This window comes from Silene latifolia, chromosome 10 (assembly GCF_048544455.1).
Source record: "Silene latifolia isolate original U9 population chromosome 10, ASM4854445v1, whole genome shotgun sequence".
Taxonomy (NCBI): domain Eukaryota; kingdom Viridiplantae; phylum Streptophyta; class Magnoliopsida; order Caryophyllales; family Caryophyllaceae; genus Silene; species Silene latifolia.
In genome coordinates, this window is record NC_133535.1 from 62,227,225 (window position 1) to 62,240,641 (window position 13,417).

At 39.2% G+C, this 13,417-nt stretch overlaps 1 non-coding gene across 1 annotated transcript; it reads right to left on the minus strand.

Annotated features, from left to right (window-relative positions):
• Positions 1 to 270: 270 nt before the first annotated feature.
• Positions 271 to 378, minus strand: LOC141609622 (small nucleolar RNA R71). Its single transcript, XR_012527546.1, has one exon. It is a non-coding gene; the product is annotated as a small nucleolar RNA R71 (small nucleolar RNA).
• Between the last annotated feature and the right edge of the window lie 13,039 nt (positions 379 to 13,417).

Here is a 13,417-nt window from a genome sequence, read left to right on the forward strand (position 1 = left end):
TTCATACAATTAGTTGAGAGAATTAAATTTGGAGGGATGCCTAGTAAAGACCCTCATTCACATATGGAGACTTTTTGTGACTATTGTGATGCGATTTCTCAAACCGGAGTTACTTAAGACCAAATACGATGGGTATTATTTCCTTTTTCTTTGATTGGTACCGCAAAGCAATGGTTGAAGAGCCTAGACAAGGCTACCCTTGGTATTGATTCATGGAAGAAGCTAGCACTTGCTTTCTACAAGAAATTCTATCCTCCGGAGAAGACCAATATGTTGAGAGCCCAAATCACCGGGTTCAAGCAAAGAGATGAAGAATCATTGTATGAGGCATGGGAGAGATTTAAGGACACTTGTCGTTCTTGTCCACATCATTGACTTAGTGAGTGGTTCCTTGTGCAACAATTTTGGAACGGTCTATATGAAGATTCCCGTAATATCCTCAACATGGGATCAAATGGGATGTTTACCAAAGTTGATGACAATCAAACATGGGCCAAAATCGAAGAGATGGCGGTTCATAATTCACAATATAGTAGACCTCAAAAGGCTATTAGAGGAGGAAAGCATGAGGTAGATTCCATCACTCAATTGGGTGCTCAACTAAGTGCTCACATTGACACCATCAATTTGAAGTTTGAGAAGGTCATGGCTAAGCTTGATGAAGCTTCCAAATCACCCAAGCAACATGTTAATGCTATGGTGGCATCATCCTCAATTCCAAGTGGAGTATGTGAGAGTTGTGAAACTTTGTGACATGAGCAAAGTGAATATAGGGGAAGAAGTGAACAAGTGAATGCTTTCCAAACATACAAGAGTGGTACCCCTTATTCCAACTACTATAATGAGAATACCAAATTCCATCCCAATCTTTCATACAAGAGCCAAAATGTTCAAAACCCCCAACCAACATACACCCCACCTCCAATGAGAAATCAAGCTCAAAGACCCTTTTACAATCAAAGCCAAAGTTATCAAAATCAACCTTCATACAATCAAACAAATGACCAAGGCTTTGATGTTCAAAAAGCGGTCATCCAAATGCAAAATAATCAACAAGAATTTTTCACCCAAATGCAAAAAGATAGCCAAGCAAAAGACATCACCATCAACAACATACTAGCCCACACAAAGATGCTAGAAACTCAATGACCCAATTAGCATCTTCTAACTCTCAAAGACAAAAGAGGCAATTACCACCTCAAGGTAATCCCCCAAGACATGAAACGGTGAATGACATCCATTTGAGGAGTGGTACAAGATATGAAGGGCCAAGGAGGCCAATTGATGAAGATGTTGTGGATGCTAGTGACAAGCAAAGAGTTGAGAACTCTAAAGAAGAAGAACCCACCACCAATGAAGTTTTAAAGAAGAAGAAAGAAGAAAAGGCTAAGGAGAAAGAGCCTATTGTGATTAGACTTCCATTCCCAAGACATCAAGCTAAGCCTAAGTTTGATGAGCAACTTGGAAAGTTCATGGAAATTGTGAAGAACCAGGGGGCGTTTGGTACGGGAAAGGGTAAGAGAATGAAATCAAGAAAGGGTAAGAGAGGGAAATGAATGGGATCACCCATATTATACTTTGGTGTTTGGTTGACAATTAAAGGGAAATGGAATTAAAAGCCAACATCCACCACCTCCACCACCATTACCCACCACCTGCCACCATTAGCTACACCGGCACCACCACAAGTAGCGGCGCCGACGATCTTCCTCACGGTACCCCACGGCGAACCTAATCACCGCGCCTCACGCCTCAACAAACACCACAATCCCGACCCCAAATACCTTATTCATTCTAAAAAATCCACCACAACCCTTCGAAAACCCCTCCCCCACCCCTTAAAACACCAGATCTGGTGTGGCCGGCGTCGGGCGGTTGCAGTGGTGTGGCCGAGAAAGGTGTTGGTGGTGGTTGGTGGGGCGGGAGAGTTATTGAAGGTGTTTAGTGGTTGAGGATATGGGGTAGCGTGGACAGGCGACGTCGCTGGTGGTGGTTGTGTCGGCGTCACTGGTGGTGGTTGTGTCGGTGTGGTGGGTGTAGGGGGCAGTGGTTGACGGTGTGGGATGGTGTGGTGGGTGTTGGTGGGAGTGGTGGAAATAGGGAGTAGGAGGAAGAAGGGGTTATGGGCTTACCCGTGGGGGGGGGGGGGGGGGGATGAGAATGGTTTTGGGGGTAAGGGTGTAACACCCCGGTTTATAAAAGAAGCCTTCGTCAAGACATTCCCTAATAAACCGGACTGTTACCATCTCGGTTTCCCGAGGTAGTGAATAACAAATTAAACTCCAAGGCAATTTATGTAATTATTTTTAACTTAATTATTACAAAACCTCTTTACGTCAAATTACAAGAACTAACATAAATAAAAGTGAAAGTCTTCTAGATGATGATCTAGCTACTAAGTCGTCTGATCCAGCGTCTCACGTCCATCCAGCTCCCGTTCTATCTCTTAACCTGTCAAGTCTGCTCGCCAATATTTGGGTCATCACAGGTGTTCACGAATACACAGGGTCAACCACGAGGTTGAGTAGGGAAAACAATAAAACAACAAAATATGATATGCATGCTCCTCCGTCACTTCCATCTCCATCTCAACTCATATCTCATATCTCATAACTCATAACCCGGAACGCCCAGCCATACCGATCCCCGGTAGACTATATATATCGACCGTAGCCGATCTGCCACTCGCATGTTGAGGACACCAGGGCAAGTCTGCGCAACCCGCCTGGGCCTTATCACAACATCATCTTCACCACACCACCTCACCACAACATCCTCCATCTCCAATGCATATGAATGCTCAAAAGAAATTAATGCAACACAATATATATATCATTGAACTGATAAATCATAAAATCATGCCGGTTACCAGATATTGTGATAACATACTCAATACGATCAATTCAGTCAATCACCTTCCAGTATATGAATCATAACGTAAATCAACAACCACGAATCAAGTCAACGTTCACAGCTTGGTCATATGAAACACAACAAGTCAACACAATTCAACAACAACGATAATAAGTCAAGTGTATTTCCCTACCTCAAAGTGCCATCAAATCCAATTAAGCAGTTCAAGCAGTCCAGAAAATAAAGCAACGAATCTGATTATCGATCCTTCACGAATCCGTCACCTAAAACAATTATAATATTTATAATTACTAACTACTAAATATAGAAATCTCCCAAAATAGAAGCTTTCCCGAAATACAATCCCGACACCAAACTTATGCCCAACTGATAACTAAAATAACCCGATTAGTATTTGACCCAACTTCCCAACATAGGAAGTTACTAAGGTAGAATTTCTTAAAATGGAAACTTTCCCGATATAGTAACTTTTCTATTAAACCCGTCTCTAATTAATTAATTATTATTAATTATTATTTTATTTTAAATAACTCGGAACTTAAACCAAAACGATAATTCACTACTACAAATCCAGGCAACTACAACGCCCCTTTAACAACGATTATTCACGAAAATCACAATAGACGTTGTAGAATGTATGGCGCGAATTTTACTAAAATAAATTACAACGGGTATGGTTATAAAAACCGTTGTTATTAGTTTTAACAACGGGTCACACATGCACAACCGTTGTTAATAATTTGGCGCAAAATTGGCGCAAAGTTAGTGAAAAGTAATAACAACGGTTATTTTTGAAACCCGTTGTTAAAACTTATTTAACAACGGGTGTTTTTTACAACCGTTGTTAAAACATATTTCACAATGGTTGTTGTTTAATAACCGTTGTCAATACCTTCCATACTATAAACCACACAACACAAGTCTGCTGCAGCCACAAAACACAACCCTTAATACACAAACACAAACACAGCAGACAAACAAACACAAAACACATACACACTCTCTTTCTCTCTTTCTCTCTTTCTCTCTTTCTCATCGTCGCTTTATCTTCTCGCCGTCACTGTGATTTCATCGTCTATTACGTTCTGTATTTATCAGGTAAATCTCGCCGTCACTGTTAGTTTCATCGTCATTATTTTCTTTTTCTATTTATTTCTTTTGCATGTATGTGTTTTTATCGACCATTATGTTATTTGTTTAAGTATTGTTCGCATAATTAGTTAGTAAAACAATGAAGAAGCAAGATGAAGAAGTAAGATAAACATAATTAATATATATATATATATATATTTATAAATACATAAATTAAAAAAAAATTACATATGTAAAAATGCAATTCTTATATTTTCATAGAGGATCTTATTCTGCTCTATCGTATCCGTCCTCTCCTCCTTGGCTATTTGGAGGTTCCGTTCGGCCATTGCTATATCGTCATATAGCCGCAATCGCTTGCTCTCCATCAAGCCATCTTCTTTGGCGTGCTTCAGTGCGGATCGAGCATCCGCAAGGTAGCTCCTGAAACTTTCCTCAATATGGAGGAACCGGCGGATGAAGTTAGTGTTGTTCTCGATCATGGTAAGAGTCTTAAGGATGAAATCATTCATTTTGTTGGAGTTTTTTGAGTTTGTTTTGAAAGATTAAGTAGAGTTTGTTTTAGCAGTTAGGGTTTGGAGATGAATATATTGAGATAATGGAAATGTTAGTTGAGATATGCAATGTATTTATACTAAGCAATGTGTGGGTTGAGTTGCTTTTTAATTAATATATATGTTAGGAAGTTGTGCCATAATCATCATCATATCTCTCAATAATGATGCTTCAAATCTTATTACTAACCCTTCTCATTCCATATTATCCGTTCATATGTACAGTGATGTCAGTAATAATGCATGCATCGGAATTCTAACAGGCCGTAATTATGCATGCATCTAGTAATATTTAATTTAATTTTTTTTTATTTTTTAAGAACAAACAACAACGGTTATTTTAAAACAACCCGTTGTCTTTAGTTATAACAACGGTTTTGTATATTAAAACCCGTTGTTATAACTTTCCCCCCAAAATTGAGTCACACTTTCCACAACGGGTTTTTATACATAAAACCGTTGTTAATAGTTTTAACAACGGTTTCCTTAAGAAAACTAACCGTTGTTAAAACCTTCTACAACGGACGCTTTAACAACGTCCGCTTTTTTATATAACAACGGTTTTTGACCGTTGTTATAGCCTGTATCTGTAGTAGTGATTAGAGGATTTAAACGAATTATACGATGAAACGAATCAAGCATTTGAACAATTCTAACAATCCCGACTCAAAACCGTCTCTAAACATTTTGAATAACTCGGGAATTAAATTAATTAACTGAATATGATAAATAAAAGATTAACGAATTTAAACGATTAAGAAAACCCGAATCAAACATAAAAACAACTCGAAAAACCCGACTCCACAACCCGTGACTTCTCACTCGCCTAAACTCCTCACGCGCCGCCTGAACCACCGCGACAACCACCAGGCATGCTGCCCACTTCGACCCCACCACCAACAACCACCACCAGCCTGGTCGACTACCGCCGGCGAGTCGAACCAGAGCTGCCAAAGCCGCCTTAGCAGGGGTTGCCGCCACCAACAGCCCACCTTTGCAACCCCACAGCCGCCACTAATATCAACAGTACACTATTCTATCACCACCATTATGCTCGCCGCCAACCCACGCACACAGACACCATAGCACCACCATTTCGACCTCCCCCTAGTCCACGCTGGCGCCACCCCAAACCTATCCGTCTAACCTACCTGAAACCCGCACTCAAACCCATTTTGATTGTCTCTGTCGACAAAGCCTCCAGCCGCCATTTCCACCGCCTATAATCACCCTAACCGCCACCAACAGGGGCGTCTCTAACCACCCATTACCAATACCCAGACACCAACCACCCTTATCCCCTCCCTAAGACACGCAACAACCACCAACAACCCGACAGAAAAACAAAAACAGAGGGAAGGTTGAACTCTTACCTTTTTCCGCCACCACACAGCCACCATGGCCACCCACGGTCGTCGACAAATGCCCCTAGCTCTTCCTTGCTGCGCCGCCAACACCCCAAGCTCACTCTCTCTCTCTCGTTTTGCGTGAAAGCTGGTGTTTGGTGTTGGTGAAGAAAGGAGGCGGGTTGAGGGAGTAAGGAATGAGGGAGGCGGGTTGGTTAGGGTATTATTAGGGTTAGGGTTAGGGTTTAGTGTTAGGGTTTAGTTGGGCTTAGGGTTAAATGGGTTGAACAGTTAATGGGCCAACTCAGATGGGTTAGCTCATAATTCGAATTCTTATAAACCCGTCACAATTAACTTATATCGATACAACGCGGGTTAAGTAAAATAACTTAACGAAATTATCGACTCAATATTAACTCGACTTAATTAGTAATATAATATGTATAATAATTAATATATAATAATATCCGTTTAATTGGTTATATAAAAATACGGGGTATTACAGTCTTCCCTCCTTAAAATGAACTTCGTCCCGAAGTTCGCTCCCGTACTCAAACATCAGAAGGGTATTTTATATCGTACATACGGACGTCACGCATTTCTAACACGGTTAACACACACTTTTGACACATCAATTAAACATAACAAACACGAAATGTTACATTCTGCCCTCCTAGAAAAAAATAAACTTCGTCCCGAAGTTTAACTCGTCTTTATTCAACCCAACTAACTACGACTAATAACTACCTGAGAACGCCAATATAAAACAACTAAATAATCACCTGAGAACACCGTCATCTTCCATCTAAATTCCGACATCAAACTCAATTAACTCAATAACCATGGTCTCACTAGACCGTAACGTAACTCGGCACAGAGGCCCCACAACTCATAACTCAATACCCGTAGTTTAACTACACTCTCATTTTACACATCAACCAACTAACAGAAGTAGGAACAAAACATATATAACTCATTTGCATAGGTACCCCACAACGAAATATCAACTTGATCAAAACTACGATCTACAAACAAGTGCAACATAAACCTTAAGATTTTACAATCCTACCCGGCTAGAAACATGGTTACGTCCTCGTAACCTCTTTTCAATTTTCATATACCTATGCAACAAAATCATTATCAACCACATGTGACAGGAAAGAACACATGATAAGAGATTGCGCATTCACCTTAAGGTCGAAACAAGGTTTTATTAAGGAATTAACTGATTGTCAACAAGTAACATTTATTACTAGCTCATGCTTAACTTAAAAACACAACATCAAACTAAAGAACAATAAGAAAGGAACCAAGGTTTACACGGTTTCACCACTAAACAAATTTGATGATCAATTATAGACTATGAACGAGCGAGAGCAAAATCAACAAAACAATTTAAGAACTTCTCACATTGCAAACATATCACAGAAAATAGATCTACCACTACCATCCATCACACTCACAGGATCTTATTGACATGTCCTTACAACCATTTACTCACTCACTGGTTTAGGTCACGAATTGGGTCGATGAATTTAAGCAATCAACAACATACTCATAATTCATATTTTAAATTATAAAAATTGTTTGCACGATATCCATTCTGAAAACATATTTCCCAATAAAAGTAACTACATATGATCTATGACAACAACAACATCACTTTCATATCCCACATATGTTTCACATTTTAGCAATCATATCTTTCAATTGTGTCTAGCAACTTAGTATACTCATTTTCAGCAAAACAAAAGATATCGTATAAATAACTTAGACATATACATTTGCCATCATATACTTTATAGAACACTAGCTATGATAAAAGATTAACAACTTGAACAGCTTCTCTGATTTGTACGGTTTGAATAATTAGGCAACTCGTAGGCTTAATTAGACGTAACTATAACGACTATCATTTAAACCAATGCATATCATGTGAATCATCAAAGGGTTATCCTATTATAATTGTCAACATAGTTATCATAACAATCTTTATTATAATATAATTGATAGTAACGACTCGAGAATATAGATATGCCAATTGTCGTGTTATATCAAACAGTTTCCTTTATATCACACCCATACAACTGCAAGAATCACTTTAGCATCTTATGACATTGTAATAACGAACATATTCAATAAGGAATAACAACACTTTGTTTTATTATCATGTTATAGGTGTAGGTCCAATCAAATAATTTAATGCGATGAAGGTAATAAATATAACTATGGGCACACAACTCATATGAAAGACATTAGAACTCAGATGCATCCTACATGTGTGAACATTTAGACATACTCATTACTACCATCCATGTGTAAACATTTAGACATAATTATTATAATTATTCATGCGTGTATATTAGAACAATCAATTAACTTTTAACGCCATCAACTTACCAAGATATGACAATATAGTTTTATATTTATATATATCCGACCACTATGCAAATATGATGCACACACCAGAGACACTACAACGTGCCAAATGTATATAAAGTATGCAAACAACTGGACTCGTATAAACATTTCACCCTCGATTAAAAATCAAATTAAGCTATCCAATTTTACTCATGCTATCATGCCAACAATGTTATCAGCTAAATTTTAATTTTATCACTTGTTAAGATACATAACTACTGAACATGCGTGCTACTATCGTCATATAAAGCATTATAAGTTCACATTACTAAGGCTCATGAATTAATCAAACAACTGTATGAAACTCAACCTAGAACACACATTTTACAAGTCATGTTTCACGTTGTAACTTTCAAATATCACGAATAAATAACCGTTCGATTAAAACTTGATTCATATTGTTTTTATAAAACACGGAGAGTTAAAAACACAGGGAAAAAGAATTAGGTCTAAAGCACAAGAATTTCATTTTTAAAGAATTTTACAACTCAGTTGGTCCAAACAAACATGTGACAGCAATTGGTCCAAAACTTGGGTCAGTTTGCAAAACTTACCGTTTAATATAGAGACACCAAGAATTTTCGTGGTTTATCAATTTGAAAACATATGCGAATATTTTGATCGATGGAGTTGGAATTATGTAAAAATTATTAATACAATTTAAATGAGGATTTTCACAAAATCGTTGGTCGAACATCACTGCACAGGAATTTCCTAACCACAGCTCACTAAAATATTCATTACTCCTAGTCTGTATATCCTATAAGCATGAAACCAACGCCAAACGATCACTAACTCCCAAGACTATCTCTCATAAAATTTTTCATCCATAGGCAATAAACAGAAAAGAAATGGCAGTAAGGTCAATTAAAGAGTAAAATCAAACAAAACGAGTTTCAGCACTAAGTCGTTCATTTTCTATGTTTCAAACTCTTACAACCATACTATCGATACTAACTCATCCTAACTTAAATCTCACACTGTACTTACGTAAACATCCATCCCATAGAATCCCTTCGCATCTCGATCTACTCTGTACATCTAAATCACGATTGCTATGACTATAAACATGCAATTCAATAGTGTTTCTAATTACTATCACAAGACTATACTAGCATGGCTTTGGGATCACATAACCGCATATTACTAGACATAATAGTACTATCAGCATATCATTCAACATCCACCTAGGTAACTATCATCGGCTCGCAATTATTTTCATGCTCACGACTACCACAACACTTCATTGATTATTAACCTGAACCCGAAAATTTATTTCTCATCTCCACAACATCATATGATCACGTCATCATTCATACAAAATACTTACCGTAGCGTTGTCCTGCAGAATGGTTAGAATATATGGGTCTCAAGGTATACATCAACTCGATTATGCAATAATCAATATATCAATCAGTTAATATTTAGGCAACGATATTTGAATTTCATGCGCAACCTCAAGCAACTTTTCTACCCTTTCTCTCATATGCACTCAGGGTTTCCGGGTCAAACTGAGAGGGCCGCTGGTTCGGTGTGAGGGGGCCCCTAACTCATACCTTACCTTAGTGTGCTCCTAACAGATACCACTTTGTAACACCCCGGTTTATAAAAGAAGCCTTCGTCAAGACATTCCCTAATAAACCGGACTGTTACCATCTCGGTTTCCCGAGGTAGTGAATAACAAATTAAACTCCAAGGCAATTTATGTAATTATTTTTAACTTAATTATTACAAAACCTCTTTACGTCAAATTACAAGAACTAACATAAATAAAAGTGAAAGTCTTCTAGATGATGATCTAGCTACTAAGTCGTCGATCCAAATCGTCTCACGCCCATCCAGCTCCCGTTCTATCTCTTAACCCGTCAAGTCCGCCGCCAATATTTGGGTCATCACGGTGTTTCACGAATACACAGGGTCAACCACGAGGTTGAGTAGGGAAAACAATAAAACAACAAAATATGATATGCATGCTCCTCCGTCACTTCCATCTCCATCTCAACTCATATCTCATATCTCATAACTCATAACCCGAACGCCCACCATACCGATCCCGGTAGACTATATATATCGACCGTAGCCGATCCGCCACCAACTGAGGACACCAGGGCAAGTCTTGCAGAACCCGCCTGGGCCTTATCACAACATCATCTTCACCACACCACCTCACCACAACATCCTCCATCTCCAATGCATATGAATGCTCAAAAGAAATTAATGCAACACAATATATATATCATTGAACTGATAAATCATAAAATCATGCCTTACGGATATTGTGATAACATACTCAATACGATCAATTCAATCAATCACCTTCCAAAGATATGAATCATAACGTAAATCAACAACCACGAATCAAGTCACCGTTCACAGCTTGGTCATATGAAACACAACAAGTCAACACAATTCAACAACAACGATAATAAGTCAAGTGTATTTCCCTACCTCAAAGTGCCAAAGAAATCCAATTAAGCGATTCAAGCGATCCAAAAATAAAGCAACGAATCTGATTATCGATCCTTCACGAATCCGTCACCTAAAACAATTATAATATTTATAATTACTAACTACTAAATATAGAAATCTCCCAAAATAGAAGCTTTCCCGAAATACAATCCCGACACCAAACTTATGCCCAACTGATAACTAAAATAACCCGATTAGTATTTGACCCAACTTCCCAACATAGGAAGTTACTAAGGTAGAATTTCTTAAAATGGAAACTTTCCCGATATAGTAACTTTTCTATTAAACCCGTCTCTAATTAATTAATTATTATTAATTATTATTTTATTTTAAATAACACGGAACTTAAACCAAAACGATAATTAGAGGATTTAAACGAATTATACGATGAAACGAATCAAGCATTTGAACAATTCTAATAATCCCGACTCAAAACCGTCTCTAAACATTTTGAATAACTCGGGAATTAAATTAATTAACTGAATATTATAAATAAAAGATTAACGAATTTAAACGATTAAGAAAACCCGAATCAAACATAAAAACAACTCGAAAAACCCGACTCCACAACCCGTGACTTCTCACTCGCCTAAACTCCTCACGCGCCGCCTGAACCACCGCGACAACCACCAGGCATGCTGCCCACTTCGACCCCACCACCAACAACCACCACCAGCCTGGTCGACTGTCGCCGGCGAGTCGAACCAGAGCTGCCAAAGCCGCCTTAGCAGGGGTTGCCGCCACCAACAGCCCACCTTTGCAACCCCACAGCCGCCACTGATATCAACAGTACACTATTCTATCACCACCATTATGCTCGCCGCCAACCCACGCACACAGACACCATAGCACCACCGTTTCGACCTCCCCCTAGTCCACGGTGGCGCCACCCCAAACCTATCCGTCTAACCTACCTGAAACCCGCACTCAAACCCGTTTTGATTGTCTCTGTCGACAAAGCCTCCAGCCGCCATTTCCACCGCCTATAATCACCCTAACCGCCACCAACAGGGGCGTCTCTAACCACCCATTACCAATACCCAGACACCAACCACCCTTATCCCCTCCCTAAGACACGCAACAACCACCAACAACCCGACAGAAAAACAAAAACAGAGGGAAGGTTGAACTCTTACCTTTTTCCGCCACCACACAGCCACCATGGCCACCCACGGTCGTCGACAAATGCCCCTAGCTCTTCCTTGCTGCGCCGCCAACACCCCAAGCTCACTCTCTCTCTCTCGTTTTGCGTGAAAGCTGGTGTTTGGTGTTGGTGAAGAAAGGAGGCGGGTTGAGGGAGTAAGGAATGAGGGAGGCGGGTTGGTTAGGGTATTATTAGGGTTAGGGTTAGGGTTAGGGTTTAGGTTTAGGGTTTAGTTGGGCTTAGGGTTAAATGGGCTGAAAAGTTAATGGGCCAACTCAGATGGGTTAGCTCATAATTCGAATTCTTATAAACCCGTCACAATTAACTTATATCGATACAACGCGGGTTAAGTAAAATAACTTAACGAAATTATCGACTCAATATTAACTCGACTTAATTAGTAATATAATATGTATGATAATTAATATATAATAATATCCGTTTAATTGGTTATATAAAAATACGGGGTATTACAAAGAGGGGGTATGAGTTACCCTTTCTTAGTGTAAAACAAACAACAACAAAAGGAATCAACCATTTTTATTCTCTTTCCCTTTCCTTATTCCCCCCAACCAAACGCCCATTTAGAAGTCTCAATCCCATTCACGGAATTGATCAATCATGTTCCGGCCTATGCAATATACACGAAAGAAATTCTTACCAAGAAGTAGTCCATCCGAAAGCCAGAGATTATTGCCTTTACCAAAGTGAGTAGTGTTATTCTACAAGGAAGTTCCCCTCCAAAACTCAAAGATCCAGGAATTTCTCTATTCCATGCACCATTGGCGACACTACAATCAACAAAGCATTATGTGACCTTGGAGCAAGTGTAAGTGTCATGCCATACTCAGTGTGCAAGAGGCTAGGAATGGGAGAATTCAAATGCACCAACATTACGCTTCAAATGGCGGATCGATCAACAAAGATACCTCTAGGGATATGGGAGGATGTGCCCGTGAGAATTGGCAAATTCTTCATCCCGGTAGACTTTGTCATTGTAGACATGGAGGAGGATTCCAACATTCCTATCATTTTAGGAAGACCTTTCTTGCATACCCCGGGAGCGGTGATTGATGTGAAATATGGAGAGCTCACACTTGAAGTGGGAGATGAGACAATCACTTTTAATCTTGACAAGAAAATGAGAGCTCCCCGATTACATGAGCCATGTTTCAAGAATGATCATTATAGCTGAGAAAGTGATAGGAAGAAGTTGGCATCTCAAAGCAAAGATCAAGCTATGGGTAAAGAATCACCACCCATATGGAAGAAGAAAGTGGATAACCTTCAAGATGCTCTATCCGGAGAGCAAAGAAATTTCCTCAACAATGAGAGCTTGAATAGCTAACCACCACTCATGACAAGCAAAGAATAAGGCCTCATTGGCCATGACAACAAGAAAGAGGAGTTTTCATCCACTCATGATACCATTGGGGAGCAAGCTAGTGAAGTGTGTGGTCTATGGGATGACGAATTTGAAGGATTGGTCAATCCCTACATTGGCAATGCTATGACCT